Source organism: Macadamia integrifolia, chromosome 6 (assembly GCF_013358625.1).
Source record: "Macadamia integrifolia cultivar HAES 741 chromosome 6, SCU_Mint_v3, whole genome shotgun sequence".
NCBI classification, from domain to species: domain Eukaryota; kingdom Viridiplantae; phylum Streptophyta; class Magnoliopsida; order Proteales; family Proteaceae; genus Macadamia; species Macadamia integrifolia.
In genome coordinates this window covers 4,838,778-4,859,549 of record NC_056562.1, presented here as the reverse complement: position 1 = coordinate 4,859,549, position 20,772 = coordinate 4,838,778, and positions in this window count along the sequence as shown.

Genomic DNA, 20,772 nt, shown 5'->3' with positions numbered 1-20,772 from the left:
CCTTGGCCTGAGCCCCCAACTGAGGTGTTGACCTTCGGTTAGGTCTGCTCGGCCTTGGCCTGAACCCCCAACCAAGGTGTGGACCTTCAGTCAGGTCTACTCAACCTTAGCTAGAGCCCCCAATCGGGGTTTGGACCTTCGATCAGGTCTGCTCGACCTTAGCCAGAGCCCCCAATCGGGGTTTGGACCTTCGATCAGGTCTGCTCGACCATAGCCAGAGCCCACAACCGAGGTGTTGACCTTCGATCAGGTCAGCTCGACCTTGGCCTGGGCCCCCAATCGAGATGTTGACCTTCGATCAGGTCTGCTCGGCCTCGACCTGAGCCCCCAACAGAGGTTTGGACCTTCGGTCAGGTCTGCTCGGCCTTGGCCTGAGCCCCTAACCGAGGTGTGGACCTTCTATCAGGTCTGCTCGGCCTTGGCCAGAGCCCCCAACCGGGGTTTGGACCTTCGATCAGGTCTGCTTGACCTTAGCCCGAGCCCCAACCGAGGTGTTGACCTTCGATTAGGTATGCTCGGCCTTGGCCTGGGCCCCTAACCGAGATGTTGACCTTTGATCAGGTCTGCTCAGCCTTAGCCTGAGCCCTCAACTGAGGTTTAGACCTTCGGTTAGGTCTGCACAGCCTTGGCCTGAGCCCCCAACCAAATTTTTTGGGGTCTGAGGTACGGTACTTCGCTCATGTGCTTTGCTCGAGTGTGCTTCAAGAATCTTGCACAGATGACGTGTACTGTAATTAATGAGGTTGGGGAGTCATATCGATGCACCTTTGCCTACAAATAATGCCACTTTCTCTCATTTTGTCATCTTCTCCTCATTTCTTAGACCTTTCATCCTTCCTCCTTCGTCCTTCGTCCTTAACCGTCCTTCGATCTTCGGTTTGGCCAGAGTTATTTCATAAGTAAGTTAATGTCTAGCTCTTTAGGTAGTGGCCCCTTGTCTTCCGAGGGTGTTGTTTCCAGGCATTGAAGCCCCGGTCGGATTTGAGGGATGTCCTTAGACTCGTCCTCCACACCCACATCTTTGGGTGTTTCCTCTTCTTCCACCGCCAGTGACATAAGTGGTGAAGGTATCAGGGAGGGGTTCTTGAGTCCCGAGCCTAGGTAAACGAGTCCTTGGCAGTTAAGGCTAGGAATGTTGTGTCCACCATGACCAAAGAAGAGCCAGTGGAGCTTCGTGCTTCCTGTAGTATCCTGGAGGAGTTCGTCCTTTAGATACCGAGGCCCGAGGATAGAGCTAGCTACCGGAACCCTGAGGAGCTTTGCTTCTATCGGGATCCTTTAATGCTGGGCTTCGGCTTCCTCTCTATCCCTTCTTTAGCCAAGTTTTTCGACACTATGGCATCTGTCCAGCCTAGCTGACCCCGAATGGGTGGTGACAGGTTCTCAATTTCATAATCTTCTTCTCTCGGATGGGGAGACCCTCTCCCTTCCTCTCTTCCTCAATTGTCTATCTCTCAGTTCCAGTAAGGGGGATTCAAGTTGGTGCTACTTCTGCCCTAGGAAAGACCTCTGGCTTTTGAACCGATACTCGACCTCAATACATGGTTGGAAGTTAAAGTATTTTTTTTGTGAGGGTGCTCGAGGGGTTCCCCCTTGGTAATACTTGGGACATCCCTAATCTAAAGGATATGAACTCTGTACCTACCCTCTTTGGGACAGATGCAGAATCACTGTCAATGGCTAAGGACAAGACACTCCATTGGCCTATCGAGTTCAGTAGCCTCCAGTCGGATGCCTTTCTGTTCCTGTTCGGGCTTAGCCCAATGAGTCCTAGGTTTGTCCGAGACTATTTTTGCTTCAGATTATCTTTTTCTCATACTGATCTTGACCATCTTTATTGCAGTGCAACTCTCTAGAGCAAAAGCCAGGGCAGCCGCGACTGAGAGGCAACCCAGCTGAGGGAAGCCAGGGCCTGAGACGCACAACAAAGACAACTGCAGAAGGGGAAGAGAAGGGGGGCTTCTACTTCCAATGCCCTCTAGAAGAAAAAACCCAGAGCTGACGATCCCACTGCTGAGGCCGTTTAGGGTCTAGTGACCCCTAGTCGCGGTATATCCCCTCCCTGGGCATCTTCTCCTAGTATCGATTTTCAAAGCTCGAGAGTGAGCCAATCTCATGCTGAAGTTGGATTTATCCCTTGATAGTCCATCAAGGAGGGTGAGACACTTTCCATCGGGCGAGTTGCCCGAGAGCTTGTGCAGAAGGGGAGCCTACCATAAGATGCCGTCGAGGCCCAAAGCCAGGGGACCAAGGCCATGGCCACCAGCACTTGTGTGTTTATGGCAGCGGTAATCTTCGGCTTTCAAATTTGAATTTTTTCCTTTTTCATTGCATTTTTTTTAACTGTTGATCTCTTTCAGGCTCAGAATCAGGTGGGCCAGCTGACTATCTGGGCCGAGGCCTTGGCCAAGGACCTTGAGGTGTCCGAGCGTGAGAAGTCAGCCCTCAACAAGGAGTGTACTGTCCTCCTTGAGAAAGTAGAGCATCTAGAGGTCGACCTCCTCCACACTCAGTAGGAGTGTAATCATAAGCTTAAGGAGTTGGAGGCATAGATGGCTATGAGGCTAAAGGAAGCCGAAGCCCGAGCTGTTGAGAGCTATAAGTCTTTTGAGGACTTTCGACAGGTGGTCAAGCGTACCATCGCCCCTGGGTTTATCATGGGTGCTACCGACGTTTGAAATTGGGTCCTCGAACATCACCCCGAGATATCTTTCGAGGGGACTGGCCTCATCTTCAAGGAAGAGGGCGTCGGCCAGCTCCTACAGCCACCGAGATCACAGATGGTAGAACAGCGACAAAGAGGGAGAGGGGGTCTAGCTATCTCATGAGGTCCCTCCGACTCCTAGGCGTGGAGACTCTGACAAAGATGTTGCTGACCCTATCGAGGACAAGGCCACCCCCTAGTGGACGCTCCATAAGGCTCTTCTTCTTCTTTTCCTCTTTTTTCTTTTTTTTTTCTTTTTTTTTTACTTTGGCCTTCGGGCCTTTTTGTAACTTTGGCCTTCAGGCATTTTTGGAACTTCGGCCTTCGGGCCTATTGAATGAACTAAGAGATCTTGCTTTCCACATTGTCTTCATTCCCTTTCTCTTTCTTGCATTCCCAACATTTAGTCCCGAACCTATAGGACCGTCAGGGGGCCTTTGGCCCATAGCTATGGATGAAAGCCGAAGTTTTTATGTTAATTTTTTCCTAGTATAATTTATGCTTCGGGCTATCCAAACAACAGAGAATACCTTAGTATGTTTCTTAGTCTGATGAAAGCCGAAGCACCTTCATAAGTAGTTCAAGTCTTGGGTTTCCACTCGGCTTCAACCAAGAATATTTCTTTCGTGTCCAAAGGTTGAGGGACGCGCTGAGGTATGGACCTTTGATTAGGTTATCTCAACCTTGGCCTGAGCCCCCCATTTAAGGGAAAGACCATAAACTTTGGCTTGTACCTTCTGTCGGATGTGCTCGGCCTTGGCCCAAGCGCCCAACAGGGCCTTGGACCTTCGGCCAGGTCTGCTCGGCCTTGGCTTAAGCACCCGATCGAGGTACCCTTTTTTATCCATAACTATTACCCGGAATTGATTACCGTAAACCAACTTGTTTATAAAAAATCCTCTGAAACACTCAGGGATGGAACACTACAGATTGAAAGTGTTTAAGAAGCATCAAACATTCAAGTGTAAGAAAGAAAAACGACTAACAAAACGACTAGGCAAGTGTGTAAATATGCACACCACTGCTACTGATAGAATTTTCTCAGGTTCTTCGAGTTCCATGATCGGGGTACCTTTTCTCCCCCGTAGTCTCCAGGTGATAGGACCCTGGCCGTATTACCCTGGTGACTCTGTAAGGTCCTTCCCAATTTGGAGTAAACTTTTCTTGATGCTTCGGGTCTAATATCTCTGCCCTTCTGAGGACGAGGTCACCCATTCTGAACTCGTTCCTTTGGACTTTAGAATTTTAATGCCTCGCAACCTTCCGCTGGTAGACAGTGATCCTTTCTTGCGAGGCTTCTCGTAGTTCATTCAGGAGGTCTAAATTAGCTCGAAGCCCTTTATCGTTTTCTTCTTCATCATAGTACTAAACTCGATGGGTCATGGCTCCTACCTCCACTCGGAGCACAGCTTTGGTGCTGTAAGTTAAATTGAAGGGTGATTCTCCGGTGGTGGATCTTTCAGTCGTGCGATAAGCCCAAAGGATGTTGTGTAGCTCTTCTGCCCATAACGCCTTGGCATCATCCAGTCTTTTCTTTATTCCCTGGAGTAGGGTACGATTGGTTACCTCCATCAATCCATTAGTCGATGGGTAATTGATAGATGTTTTTCTGTGGTCAATGCCGAGGGCCTCACAAAACAAACCAAAATTTGGGTTAGCGAACTGAGTTCCATTGTCCGTTACTATCACCTAGGGGATCCCAAATCGATAGATCATTTCCCTCTCAAAAAAGTCCCTTATATTCTTCTCGAATATCGTAGCCAGTGTTTCGACTTCTGCCCACTTCATGAAGTAGTCTACCATCACTATAACAAACTTTCTTTGCCTCATGACTAAGGGGAATAGGCCTAGGATATCCATTCCCCACATGGCAAATGGTACCGGGCTTGACAGGGAGGAAAGCTCGGTAGCATGCTATCGAGGGACGGGGGCAAACATCTGACACTTAACGCACTTCCTGACGAGCTCCTCTGCATCTTTTGTCATGGTCGGTCAGAATAGGCCCTACCTTAGCACTTTATGGGCTAAGGCTCGGGCTCCCAGATGTTGGCCACATATCCCTTCATATACTTCTCGGAGTGCATATTCGACATCAACAAGGTTCAGGCACTTGAGGTATGGTGTGGTGAACCCTATCTTGTATAGCATCTCGTCCTTCAATAGGAACCATGCTGATTGCATTCGTACCTTCCTCCCCTCATCCCTATCCTTGGGGAGCACTCCTTCCTTTAAGTACTTTATTATGGCATCTATCCAGCTAGGGTTGTTCTCACCAACGGGTAACACCTCTTGGGGTCTTTCGGTGCTTGGGTGAGGTAACACTTCAAAATACACCGATCATCCGAGGTTCGTGAAGTCAGAGGTGGCCAACTACGACAGTGCATCTGTACTGGCATTCTCTGCCCGCAGCACCTGCCTTACCTTGAACTCCTTGAAGGCTGCCACTTTCTCTCGCATCATCTTCAAGTATTTGGCCATCCTTTGTTCCTTGGCTTCATAGTCACCATTCATTTGTCGCACCACGAGCTGCGAATCACTATGCACCACTAACTCTTGTATCATCAAAGCCCGCACTAGATTAATTCTAGCTATTAGTGCTTCATACTCAGCTTCATTGTTGGAGGCATTAAAGTCGAATCGTAGGGCACACTTGATCTTGAATCCTTTAGGGCTTACTAGTATGATCCCGGCACTGCTTCCCGCTTTGTTGGATGTGCCATCCACATACAATGTCTAAGTCTTTTCTGCCTGAGCCTCGACAAACTCCTGAGGTTCATTTGGGAGCGTTGTCTTTGCTATGAAGTCTGCTAGGGCCTGTGCTTTTATAGTGGTTCTCGATTTGTATTGGATGTCAAATTCTCCCAACTCTATGGCCTAGTTTACCAGGCGACTTGACATATCTGGCTTTTGTAGTATCTTCTTCAGGGGTTGGTCCGTGAGTACGCATACCGTGTGTGATTGATTTTAAAATAGGGCATCATCTTTCATGCCACTATCACCAGGGCGTATGCCACTTTTTCCATCTTTTTGTATCTTGTTTCTGCATCCAAAAGGATTCAACTAACGTAATATATTGGACATTGTTGTCTTTCTTCTTCCTTTATTAGTATCGCACTTACCACCAATGTCGATACGGCTAGGTATAACTGTAAGATATCCCCAGTGTCTGGCTTCGTCAGTAGCGGGGGCGTCGCTAAGTACTCGTTCAGCTATTTGAAGGACTTCTCGCATTCCTCCATCCACTTAAACTTTTTGGATTCTTTCAAGGTTTTGAAGAAAGGAAGGCACTTGTCAGCTGACCGAGATATGAACCGTCCTAGGGCGGCGACTCTGCCTGTTAGCTCTTGAACTTACTTCACATTCTACAGTGACCTCATATCTCGAATGGCCTATATTTTCATCAGATTAGCTTCAATCCCCCTCTCCAAGACGATGAAGTCAAGGAACTTTCCCGATGCTACTCCAAATGAGCACTTCGTTGGGTTCAGCTTCATGCCGTGTTACCTCAGTATTTGAAATGCATTTTCTAAGTCTCGGATATGGTGTTCTGCCTTCAGGATTTTTACAATCATGTCATCCACGTACACCTCCATGGTCTTCTTGATCATCCCTTTGAAGATTTTGTTCACTAACATTTGGTAAGTGGCCCCTGCGTTTTTTAGTTCAAAGGACATCTCTTCATAGCAGTACAGTCCCCCCTCAGTTACGAAGGATGTCTTCGGGACATCAACCTCACACATCTTGATCTGATTGTACCCTGAGTACGCATCCATGAAGCTCAGCGCCTTATGTCTTGAAGTGGCATTGATGAGAAGGTCTATCTTCGACAGGGGATAACTGTCCTTTGGGTAGGAATTGTTTAAATCCGTGAAGTCGATACAGATCCTCCACTTCCCGTTTGCCTTTAGGACCATCACCACATTAGATATCCACTCGGGGTATTGGATTTCACAGATGAACTTGGCCTTTAACAACTTCTCTACCTCTTCATCTATCTTCTGTTGCCTCTCGGGGATGAAGGTCCTTTTCTTCTGCTGTACCGACTTCTTAGTCGGGTCGACACTCAGATGATGCTTTATTACCTCTCGGGCTATTCCAGGCATGTCCAAGGCTGACCAGGCGAAGACGTCAGAATTGTCTCGGAGGAATGAGATGAGTTTTTCTCGTTGTTGCCTTGGCATTGTAGCCCCAACTTGGAATTGGCGAGTATTATCCCCTTCTTCGATGTCAACTTGTATCAGCTCCTCAGCCAGTTCCTCCCTCTAATAATTGATGCCATCTCGTAAATATTCTATCAGGAGCACCTCACCTACTTTTTCTTTTCCCCATAAGGTGGTGGCGTAGCACTTAAGGGACGCCTCTTGATCGTCAACCCCGTTCTTGGTTGAGAACTTCATCTTGAGGTTGGTGTGGAGACGATGACCTTTAGCAGGTATAAGACAACTCTCCCTAGTATGGTGTTAAATTCCGAAGTGATGTCCACTACCAAGAAGCTGATCATAATTGTTACTTGGCGGTCTATGGTGGTGGCCCTTATTGGCAACTCGATCGACCCCTCTACTATGATCGGGGCACCCGAGAACCCTTACAATGGGTGCTCGACCTTCTTTAACTTTCCTCTGTCTAGGCCCATCTTCTGGAAAGCTTCAAGGAATAGGATATCAGCTGAGCTGCCGTTATCCACCAAGATCCTTTTTACTCTGTAATCGGCTAGGGTCATGGTGATTACCAGGGTATCGTCATGTGGCATCTGCACCCCTTCCATATCATCATCCAAGAAGGAGATAATCGTTCCCTTCTTTGCCTTCTTGTTTGACCATTTAGCCACATGCACGCTTCTCGCATAGGCTTTTGCTTTTTTGGCTGAGATAGAACTTTCTTTAGTAGCCAAGCCTCCACGGATAGTTGCTATAACCCTGGTTGGGATTTTATGATCGTCCTGGGGGTGATGGTCAGCTTCCTCGGGTGTCCGGTCCCTTTTCCGGTCCTGACTGCCTTTGCGGGCTGGCCCCCTTCTTTCATAGTAGCCTCTGTCGTCTCTTTGGCGGTTGTCCTTGCGGTCATTGCCATCTTGGGCATCCTCCTTTTCGCAGTCTATGAATCAACCTAGATATCCTCTTTGGACCATTTCATCTATTTCTCCCTTGAGGTGCCAACAATCTTCGGTATCGTAGCCATGGTCCCTATGGAAGTGGTAATATTTGTCCATGTTGCACCTCTCAAGATGTCGTCTCATCTTCCATGGCCACTTCATAGCTTTGGCATCTGGGGAGTCTTTTATCTGTATTAGCACGTCCGTCCGTCTCTGGTTTAGGAGATATCTTTTAAACTTCTTCGGCAGGCTGGGTGCCCGATCACGTTCGGACTTTCGTCTCTTGCCCTCGAAAGGCTTGTTATCACCTCTTGAGGTCCTTTTCCCCCGCCTTCCCTTCAGCGTCTTTGTCAGCTTGAAGGGTTTATTCCATCTGAATGTACTTATCACACCGATCCCTTAACTTAGCTAGGTTCCTTGGTGTATGCTTCGCCAAAGACCTTTTTAGCTCTTTTTCTTTGACGCCTCCTAACAGGGCCGTGAACTCTTCTTTCGGGTTCAGACCTCTAATCCTGATCTTCTCCTACTAGAAGCGCTTCATGCAATTTCATAGTGACACTCCTTCATGTTGTTTGACGTTGGTCAGGTTCAATGTGGTCTTTTGAAGGGATTGGCTACTAGAGAATTCCTTCACAAAGAAGTAACTCAAATCACTGAAGCTGTGAATTGATTTTATCGGTAGGCGGTTGTACTATAGCTTTATCGCTCCTCTGAACGTCAAAGACAAAGTGCGACATATGATGTTTTTTGAGACTCGGTGGAGCTACATTGCGACCTTGAAGCCTCCCAGATGATCGACGGGATCCCCAGACCCATCGTATGTGTCATATTGGGGCAGATGAAAATTGACTGGGAGCGGATCCCTCATAACCTCATCTGTCAGAGTCGTGTCATTAGTGAGGTCTGGCTCGCGAGTTCCTGTCTGGTTCTCTGCTACCTTCTGAATTTCATCATTCAGGTCTAGGATCATCTGCTTCAACCCTGGGTCTTTATGGGTCTTTATGTCCCTGAGTGTCTCCTTAGCGCGGTTCTTTATGCCTAGCCCCTGTGGCATGCCACATCCTTTCTTTGGGTGCAGGGCCTTCCCTTATTGCTCGATTTTGAGGATTTCGATCGGACCTTATTGACCCTGAGCTACTCCGATCCTCGTCTTGAACTCGCTCTGGCTAGACATGAGAGCCTCGTGCTATCCCACTGGTCTTCTGAGAGATGGCCTTGGAGACCTCCTTCATTATTTTTGCCATTCAATCATACTTCTCCTGAAAGGCGTCGAACTGCTCCCTAGTCACATATTCCTACACCCTAGGAGGGGGTGGAAGATTACTGTCTCTACGCACCGAATGTCCATTAGAGAACTGGTCCCTCGTGAAACCTTCCCAATCATTATTTCCCTATTCTTCATTAATGTCCGCCGAGGGGGGAGAGATTCTGAAGGTCCCCCTCATTTATATCTATACTCGGCGCTGCTCTTGTTTTCTTAAGATTATAGGTTTTTCCCACCATTACTCTATCATTCCCACAGACGGCACCAATCTGTTACTGCCGAGAATCTGTATGAGGCTGAGCACTGATCCTGCATAGGCACAAAAGACAGAGGCCTGGAGGTGTCTCTGGATTAGTCCTCCGATGCCCAAGTTAGAGACCCGTAGAACAGTGTTTTCACAGGAGTAATAGTGTGAGCGTGTTAACTTATCCATTATGTCTTTTAGGGTTCCTCCTTATAGGATTACCCCTTTTCCGAGTCTTATTGGGATACATCTTCCTACCTTCATGGGGAATATTCCCTACCCTAGTAGCTCCTCCTCCTCACATCGTAAGAGTCCTCGCGGCCCCTCTCAATTGAAGGGGACTCCAGTCTCCCTCTCCTCCTGGTCTCCGGAGTTATGGTTATAGTGTATATAACCTCGGTTGGGCGCCACGTGTCCTTCCCTTGGATGCCGCGTGTTCTTGCTTCACTAGGTGACTAATTTGAACGTATCAACAATGTTACCATTGGTACCTATATGTTCGATTGAAACTTTGTGATCCTGAACATCTTCCTTTATGACAAAATACTTGATCTCAATGTGTCTGCATCGACTAATTGAACAAGTATTGTTAGAAAATCTAACTGCTATTGTGTTATCATAGTAAACACAAATTGGCTTCTCAATGGATGGCACTGTCTTAATGTTTGTGATAAATTGTCTTAACCATGATGCTTGAGAGATAGCCTCATAGCATGCCACCACTTCAGCTTCTATAGTAGATGAAGCAGTTTTTGGTTGCTTTATGCTTCTCCAGGATACTCCTCCAACCAGTAAAAATATGTATCTTGATGTAGATCTCTTTGTATCTTCACATCCAGCATAAAATAAATCTGTGTATCCAGTCAACTCCAATTCATTTACATGCCTGTAGGTTAGCATGTGACCTCTAGTGCCCTTTAGGTACCTGAATACTTTCTTTGCTGTTGTTCAATGTGACACACTTGGATTCTTTTAAAATCTTCCTAAGACTCCCATTGCAAAGGCAATGTCAGGCCTTATACAGACATGAGCATACATCAAACTACCCACCGCAAATGCATAAGGGATTTTCTCAATTTCTTTTAACTCCATATCATTCATCAGGTATTGTTCAAGATTAAGTTTGTCACCTTTTATAATTGGTGCCACACTTGGTATGGAATCCCTCAATCTGAAATGATCAAGAATTTTATCGATATATCCTTGTTGGGACAATCCTAGGGTCTTCATAGACCTCTTCCGTGGAATTTCTATGCCCAAAACATAGAAGGCTTCACCCATGTCCTTCATATCGAAATTTCTTATCAAGAATTCCTTGGTGTCATGTAACAATGCAAGATCACTGCTTGCCAAAAGAATATCATCGATGTATAATACTAAAATAATGAAACCACTTCCCTTAGTCTTGATGTAGATACATTGATTTGCACGATTTTTCACAAATCCATAATGGATCTCTTCAATTTACAAACAAATTCTTCTTTTTCCAATAAAAAACCTTTAGGATGTTTCATGTAAACATCATCATCAAGATCTCCATTAAGAAATGCAGTCTTGACATCCATTTGGTGAAGCTCAAGATCAAAATGAGCCACTAATGCCATGACAATGCGCATTAAATCTTTTCTTGATACTAGTGAAAAGGTTTCTCTATAATCTATATTTTCCTTTTGATTATAACATTTTGCCATTAATCGGGCCTTGTAATGCTCAATGTTATCATTGGAGTCTCTTCTGGTCTTGTAGACCCATTTACAACCTACAATTTTTGCTCCTTTTGATAATTTCATATGTTCCCAGACTTGATTCTTTGATATTGACTCCATTTCATCCTTCGTGGGGTTAAGCCATAGATTGGAGTATCGACTGTCCATGGCTTGTTTAAATGACAATGGATCATCTCCAATTCCAATGTCACTTTCATCTTCTAGGAGATAAACATAATAATTTGAAGGTATAGCCGACTTTCTAGCTCTTGAGGATCTTCTTAATCCTTGTTGTTCATTAACTACATCCTCAAGTTAATCAACGGGTTCAACAACAGACTGATCCATATGTGGTAATGGTTCAATAGTAGGTTGCTCATGAGTCAGATCTTTATGTTCCATATATCTAGGACCATATGTCATAGGTAAATGTATTATTCCTGATCCTTCACCTATTGATATGGAAAGTATCATCATAATCTATATGTTCTTCAAACCTTATATTCCGAACTCTTGAACTCCCACTGTTATTGCCATCCTCTAAGAATTTGGCTATCCTTGACTCAACAATATTCAGTCTATGTGAGGGATAATAGAAACTAAAACCCTTGGTATTATCTGGATATCCAATGAAGAATCCACTAACAGTTATAGAATCTAATTTATTGTCATGTGGATTGTTAACCCTTACTTCAGTTGGGCACCCCCAAACACAGAAGTGATTTAAACTAGGTTTTTGTTTGGTCCAAAGCTCATAAGGTGTTATAGGAACAGACTTTAATGGAACCCTATTTAAAATGTGCACAACTGTTTTTAGAGCTTCACTTCACAATGATATTGGGAGAGTAGAATTACTCACCGTACTCTTAACCATTTTCATTAAAGTTCAATTCCTTCTTTCAGCAACTCCATTTTGATCCTGAGATCCAGGCATGGTATATTGTGCAATGATACCTTGCTCTTGAAGAAAACATGCAAATGGACTAGGTTCTGTCTGAATTCCATGTACCTACCATAATATTCTCCACCTCTATCTGATCTAACAATTTTGATTATTTTATCAGTTTGTTTCTCTGCTTCTACTTTATAAACCTTGAAAACGTCTAACGCTTTATCTTTATGATCTAATAAATAGAGGTACATATACCTAGTGTGGTCATCTATAAATGAGATAAAACATCTTTGATCATTTAGGCATAGTGGAGAAAACGGTCCACAAATGTCTATATATATGATCTCGAGAGTTTCTGTACTCCTCCTTGCACCTTTCTTGGACTTGTTGGTTTGCTTTCATTTGATGCAATCCACACAAGTTCCAAAATCAGTGAAATCTAGAGTAATAAGTACACCTTCTTTCATCAATTTTTTCATTCTCTCAATAAAGATATGACCTAATATTTGGTGCCATAACATAGAGGGTTTTTCATTAACAATAATTCTTTTAATGCCGACATTATTGGATGTGGACAATAAACTACTTTCATAAGAAGAGTCTAAATTTAACAAATATAAACCATCAATTAAAGTATCAGAACCAACCATCACATTGTTTTTCAAGATCTTTAAAGTTAAACCAAAATGAAGAACAAATCCTAATGGTGCCAAATGTGACACCAATATCAAGTTCTTCTTGAAAGATGGAATATAAAATGTTCTATCCAAATCCATTATAATTCCTGAATGCAAAACTAATCTGAAAATTCCTACAACTACTACTTCATATTGCATTCTATTACCTGAATAGATGCATATTTCATTTTTCATCTGTAGCCTTATTTCCAGAAAGCACTGCAACGTAGTGGCAATGTGAGTTATGCAACCAGAGTCAACCCACCAATTATTGTTATGAAAATCAACTAATAATGACTCATAACATACAAAGGCTTCAAACATACCTTTCTTTTTCTAACCATTGCTTGTATTTGGCACAATCCTTCTTTTGATGTCTTGGTTTCTTATAGAAGAAACACCTTGCAGAAGCCTTCATGCCTTCAGTCTTTATAGGCAACTTCCCTTTGTCTTTCTTCCCTTTGGACTTGCTGGACTGTCCCTTATACTTAGTAGTTGTTAGATTTGCACTCTCCACTTTTGAATCTCTTTTCAACCTGTCTTCCTCCTCAATACAAATGTGAGCTAAGTCATTAATTGACCACTCACCCTTCTATGTATTATAGGAGGTCTTTATGCCAGTAAACTCCTTAGGAAGAAAATTCAAAACATGGTATACCAAATAATTATCTGGTAGAACCACCTTAAGTGCCTTTAGCTAAGCCACTATATCTCTCATTTTCCCAATATATGCCCTCACTCTTTTCATTCTGTCATACCTGATGGAGTTAAATTTTCCAATGAGGGTCATAGTTATGGACTTATCTGACTTGACAAATTACTCATCCACAACCTTAAGATAATCAACTACCATATCACTCTCTGGGATTGAGCTCTTGATGGTTTGACTTATATGCCCTTTTATTATGGCAAGATAGACCTGTTTGAGATTTTAAAATGTAACCGTAAGTATACGGATCAGCGTAGCTATGGGTCGAACATAGGGAGAGCAACCACTTTATTTTTTTTTCTTTTAATAATACGAAAGTGAACTGATTAATGATTGTGATCTAATTCTAACTACCGTCCTAAACATATGTATCTAAAATAACATCCTAACCATTCGTCATCTAAGAATTTAAAGACGTAAGCCACGCAATTAAAATTAAATAAATAAATAACTGAAAATAAATAACCCACGCAATTAAAAAGAACAATAAAGGAAAAAAATACTGAAATAAAAATAAAGTAAAAGAAAGGGGATAAAGCTAGAGAGAGACTCACAAGTAAGTTTCTCTACTTAACTCGAGGGATGCATTATAATATGAGCTTTCCTACTTGACCAGAGAGTCACTCCTACAAGGGTTACTCTACTTGGCTTTAGGGAAAGTGAGGCAATTAAAATAAAAGCAATAAATTGATGGTTCTATGGCTAGGAGGGGCAAAGCCAACACATACACTAGCCATAAACCTTGGGGGAAAGGGATATTAATAATATAACAACTAAAATTAAAATCTTAAATTAAGAAAGAAAGGGTAGTCAAAAGAGGGAATGAGAGGGGAGAGAGAAGACTACTGAAGGAACCTACTTACTTGAACTCCAACCCTTGAACTGAAAACTTAATCGATTTGAGATACTACCAGTACTAAAAATCAGATCTGGAATAAATCAAATCTAAAATTTCTAGTACTAGAGAAAACAAATCTGAAGAAAAAATAAATTGAACTTGAAAAACATGCTTCATAGCTTATTCTTGTCATCTAGAACTAAGCCTAGAACTAGAACTTGAAAATTACAACTTGAATTGCTTAAACAATAAAAATAAAAGACTGAATAAAAACAAAAGTGTTTGCATTAATTGAATAAAAAGAACTTACAAAAGTGTTTAAAGCATAAACCTAGAACTAGAGCTAGAGAAAGAGATAGAGCAACTAAAAAAAACCCTAGAAGAAGAATGAATTGCCTCCTCCCCTTGTGTTAATTCTATTATATAGAGAATGGGGAGGGAAGCTAAAGATTTTAGCTTCTAAAAAAAATATATTTTTTTTATCTTGTTGATAAGGTGGAGGAGAATTGTAGGAAGTAGGGAATCTCCAATGATTTTGTTTTTTTTTTTCTTTTTTTCTCTCTCTTCTTCAAACGTGGGTAGCATCTTGAATGATTTTTTTAATTATCATTTTTTCTCTCCTTTTTTTTCTATTTTTCTCTTTATTTCTTTTTTTCTCTCTCCTCTTGTGTAAGAAACCCTTTGGTCGACCTCCTTTGAGTGATGAGTAGGAAAGAGAAAATCTTCTAAAATAAAAACCTCAACAAAATGGAGGTTAAGAGGTTCGAACTTGAGACCTCCTAATAAGCAAGGGATTTTACACACCACAACTCACCAACTACGCTAGGTAGTTGTTGGTACCAAAAAAAAATCTTCAATCACTTAAGGATGTGGTCCATCGATCCTTGTTGGTATTTAGAATATTCCTTATACCCTTAGAACAACTGAAGATGGACTGGTTCTGCATCTTGGTTCAGTTCTGATCCATTATTTTTTTCTGACCTGAAAAGAATAATCACTTGTACGGTTAACCAAACGAATGTGTACTTGCAATTGAACACGTCCATCTTGCTCAAATTTTTTTTCTCTTCGGAACTATGAATACAAATAGGACCTCTTTACGTGTAAAATTGGAGATATAACGCCCGATAGTCCTTAAAGCCTTGAAAATATAAACCTACAAAAAGAGAATAAAACCTAAGGTAGCTCCATTCTAAATATGTAAAATGTATGTTTTACTACCCTAGATTTCACACATAAATGTGCTTATCAGAATTCCCCCACACTTAGACTCTGCTAGTCCCCGAGCAAAATAAAATAAAAAAGAATAAAAATAAAAAACCTAACTCACTTTTGTAGGAATCATGGTTGCACTTAGCATGTACAATAAGCCTTTAAACTCCTAGGTGACCCCTAGTGGACGAATTGTCTCATGAGTGTTTGTAGTGAATATACACCTAAAATTCAGAATAAATAAATCCCAACCTTAACTAAAGGTAAGGCCCATACCGATCCGGAGCAAAGATCATTTTTCTTATAAGGGACCCCCACACTTGAACTTTTATTACCCTCTATCAATTCCAGGCACTAGCATATTTCTTAATTTGGAACTCACCTCTTCTCTTCCAAAACATCTTTATCTTAAGGTAAAATCACTTGTAAAGAAATATAGAACCAATGACAAAGGCGTTAGAGTGTTTTTTACCAAAATATATTACCAAGCATTAATGATATTTACACATTTTTTTTCTTTTTTTCGCTTAATAAACTCTATTCTACTCCACTACTTTTGGCCTGAAAGATATGGTGGAGCAAACACCAGACACCAAAGTTACTATATAGCTTCGCTTTTTGCATATGCCCACAAAGACAGTGATGCTAGAGTTCTTTCAGAAGTTTCCTCCCTAAGAATTTCGATCAAGACACCACGCTTCCTGAGGCGCAATGATCTATCTAGTTACAAGGGAATCAACTCTTATTCTTCTTTATACCACATTTCACATTTCATTTAAAATTGTGCATTTGTCAACTCATGCCAAATTAAAAAGAATATCTCAACTCCAAATCAAAAGTTAAAGGAACCCACAGACTTACATCTGGTCCAACACCATAAAATAAGGGTCTCTTATTTTTCAAAAGAAAGTCTCATCTCAAGGCACATGCTTGTTTCTTTCTTCTCAACAGGGTTTTTATACGTTCAAAATAGGTACCTTAGTCAAAACTTTTATTTTCATACATGCAACCGAATGGTATGATCATTAGCTAAAAGCCAAAGTAGGACTTCATCCTTTAGCAAGCTCAAAAAAACAAAAAGAAAAACAAATAAAACAAAGTGAAAAAAGCAGAAACTGGTTTCCCTCCCCCACACTTGAGTCATGCAATGTCCTCAATGCATGAAAAGAATTAAAAATAAAGACAATGCAAGGGGGTCATACCTGATTAAAAGTTAATCATCAGTGTAAAGAGGTTCATAGAGATCCATGACCTCTTCACTACCAGTAGTAGGAAACTCGAGGAACGGTTTCAAACATTGACCATTAACCTTCGAAATTACCCCTGTTCCTAGATTCAAAATCTCCACAGCCCCATAGGGATATACATTATGGACAAGAAACGGGTCATTCCATCGAGATCTAAGCTTACCAGGGAAAAGATGCAATCGAGAGTTGTACAATAAGACCTTATCATCAATTGCAAAAGATTTACGTAGAATGTGCTTATCATGGAAAGCTTTGGTCTTTTCCTTGTAAATCCTAGAGCTTTATAGGCATCATTCCTAAGTTCCTCCAACTCAGATAGTTAAAGCCTACGATGAATTCTTGCATCAGATAAATCAAAGTTGAGCTTCTTGATGGTCCAAAAGGCCTTATGCTCCAACTCAACTGGTAAGTGACAGGCTTTCCCATACACCAAATGGTAGGGAGACTAGCCAAGGTCAGTCTTGAATGCAATCCGATGGGCCCACAAGGCATCAATGAGCCTAAGGGACCAATCCTTATTGTTGGCATTAACAATTTTTTCCAAGATTTGTTTGATTTACCTATTAGACACCTCCACTTGGCCACTAGTTTGGATGTGATAAGGAGTAGATAATTTATGGGTGATCCCATACTTTTTCATCAGGGCCTTAAAAGTGCGATTACAAAAATGAGTACTTCTATCACTAATTATTGCACGTGGTGCACCAAAGCGGGAAAAAATGTTATCTTTTAGAAACTGGACCACCACTTTGTGGTCATTAGTTTTACAAGGTATGGCTTCTATCCATTTAGAAACATAATCAACGGCTAAAATTATGTACAAACTTTCAAAGGAATTAGGGAATGGTCTTATAAAATCGGTGCCCCATACATCAAAGATCTCAACTACCAAATAGGGTTGAGGGGCATCATATTCCTCTTATTGATATGACCAAAAGACTAGTAAGCGGAACAAGCGTTATAAAAATTAAAAGCATCTCTAAAAAGAGTGGGCCAATAAAATCCACATTGGAGAACCTTTACGGCAGTCTTTTGAGGTCCAAAGTGCCCACCACATGCATAATCATGATAAAAAGAGATAATAGAATGTTGCTCATGATCAGGAATACATCATCGGATAATCTGATCTGAATATATCTTAAACAAATAAGAATCATCCCAAAAAAAGTGTCTAACTTGGGAATGAAATCTATACTTATCTTGGGTGGACCAGTGATCTGGAGTCACACCTGAAACTAAGAAGTTGACAATGTCAGCAAATCATGGTTCATTGAACATTACAAATAATTGTTCATTTAGAAAGTTCTCATTGACTGGAGAATCAACAGTCAAGGAATTGGGAAGCCGGGATAAATGGTTTGCAACTAGGTTTTCAACTATTTTTTTATCCCTAATTTCTAAATCAAACTCTTGCAAAAGTAAAACCCACCTAATAAGACGGACTTTGGCATCCTTCTTCTAAACTAAGTATCTGAGAGCAGAATGATCAGTATACACCACCACATGTGAACCAAATAAGTAAGACCGAAACTTTTTTAATGCAAATACAACCGCTAAATTTTTTTCAGTGGTTGTATAATTGAGTTGTGCATCATTTAAGGTCTTACTACATAGTAAATGACAGTGGGCAACTTATTAATCCTTTGACCCAAAATCGCTCTTATAGAAAAATCCGAAGCATCACACATCAGTTCAAAATGTTTAGTCCAAACAGGCGGTTGAACAATGGGTGCATTGGTCAACTCCTTCTTAAGTTGTTTGAAGGATTCTAGGCACTCTTTAGAAGATTCAAAAGTTTGATCTTTGGCAAGTAATGAAGTGAGAGGTCAGGCTAACTGACTAAAGTTCTTAATAAACCTTCTGTAAAAGCCCGCATGCCCTAGAAAAGACCGGACGTCCTTAACAGATTAAGGATGTGGTAAATTATCAATTAAATCCACTTTGGGTCTATCCACCTTAATTCCTTCCTTAGATATTACATGGCCTAAAACAATACCAAATTTAACCATGAAATGGCATTTCTCCCAATTCAAAAATAAATTCTTAGATATGTACCTTTTTAAAACTAGAAAAAGATGATGAAGACATTCAGATTAGGAATTCCCATGAATTGAAAAGTCATCCATAAATACTTTTAAGATTTTTTTGACCATGTTAGAAAAGATACTCATCATGCATCGTTGGAACATAGCAGGGGCATTGCAAAACCCAAAGGGCATATGCCTGTAAGCAAATGTTCCATATGGGCATGTAAAAGTGGTCTTATGTTGGTCCTCTAAAGCAATTAGGATCTGTTATAGCCAGAATATCCATCAAGAAAACAATAGTATTCATGTCCAACTAACATCTTTAACATCTGGTCGATGAATGGCAATTGAAAGTGGTCATTTCAGGTTACCACATTAAGTTTTCTATAGTCTATGCACACTTTCCACCCTGATTGGACACGGGTTGGAATTAGTTCATTATTGGCATTGGGAACTACAGTCACACCAGACTTCTTAGGCACTACGTGAACTCGGGCTGTTACAAAGAGGATAAATTATTCCATGATCCAAGCACTTTAGGATTTCTTTCTTAATGGCTTCCATTATCACTGGGTTAGCTCTTCTTTTGGGTCCCGTGGATGGTTTGAAATCCTCCATAAGATGTATATGATGTTACACAATAGAAGAGCTTATACCCTTGATATCAGTCATGGTCCAACCTAGGGCTTCCTTATTATCTTTTAACACTTTAAGTAACTCCTCTTCCTGGCTAGAAGTCAAATTTGAAAAAGTTATTACAGGAAGAGTCTGGTCAGGCCCTAGGAAAGCATACCTCAAATTAGATGGCAACTCCTTAAGTTCTAGCTTAGGGGGCTCAACTATGGAAGGTTTGGGAATGGAATTGGAAAGGGGTCCTAAGGGCTCCACAGGTGTGTGAAGACTCAAGACTTCAGAAAATAAATTTTTACTATCATCATCCAACTCATTCATATACTATTGGAATTCTGAATCAAAATCAATATCAAAGTTGGTAACTAAATCATCAGAAAAATCTAAAAAATCCTCTAGCATATTGATCTCTTCTTCCATATGTGGTTGCTTGCCTATCCTAAATATGATAAACTCAATAGTTTGGTTACCAAAATATAATCTTAGGAAACCATTATGGAAGTTGATTAATGCATTACTGGTAGCCAAGAATGGTCTTCCTAGAATTATTGAAATCTCATCATTGGTTAAGAAGGGCTTGGTATCTAACACAATGAAATCAACAGGGAAAATAAATTCTCCCACCTTTAGTAAGACATCATCAACCATCCCTTTAGGAATCTTAACAGACCTATCTGCCAATTTAAGAGTAGTTCCAGTGGCTTTTAATTCTCCCAATCCAAGTTGCTTCTACACATGGTAAGGTAAAAAACTCACACTTACACCAAGGTCAAGTAAGGCATGTTCAATGTAGGTGTTGCCTATGACATAAGATATGGTAGTGCTCCCTGGATCCTTATACTTGGCTGCTATAGGCTGAGTAATTATGAAACTAATGTTACTTGCCAAGAATGCCTTTTTGTGCACACTAGTGATACGTTTGTGAGTACACAAATCTTTCAGTACCTTTGCATAAGCGGGGATCTGGGATATGGCATCCAAAAGAGGGATGTTCACTTCTACCTTTTTGAAAACTTCTAAAATTTTATCTATAGAAGCAGTCTTCTTTTTATGTACCAAGCGATTAGAAAATGGGATAGGATGAACATAAAGAATGTTAGGGACTTACCCTTTTTCAGAAGAATCATTTTTTATTTTCTCAACTAAATCATCTTTAGTTTGAAAAGAATCTTTAGGTTCATCAGACGAACCTGGAACAAGAGGCACACTTGTGTCCTCAACTGAAGGAGAGTTAACAACAGTAATAGATGGGAAAGATTTAGGAACGCTTTATTGGTACTCTCTACCACTCCTAAGGGCATAAAAAATATTATATTGGTTAGAGGACCCTTGTTGGGTCTGACCTTGTACTATATTCAGTGGTGCATTAGTTGGTGTTTGTGAACTAACAGGCTGATGATGCCTAGGGTTAGGCTCTGGTTGACTGAGTAAAGTTCATTTCTCACTCTCACGCATAATTGAGACAACTTGGGTGAGTTCACTCACAAGATTTTGATGGCTTGTTATGAGGTGGGCCATATTTTTTTTCAA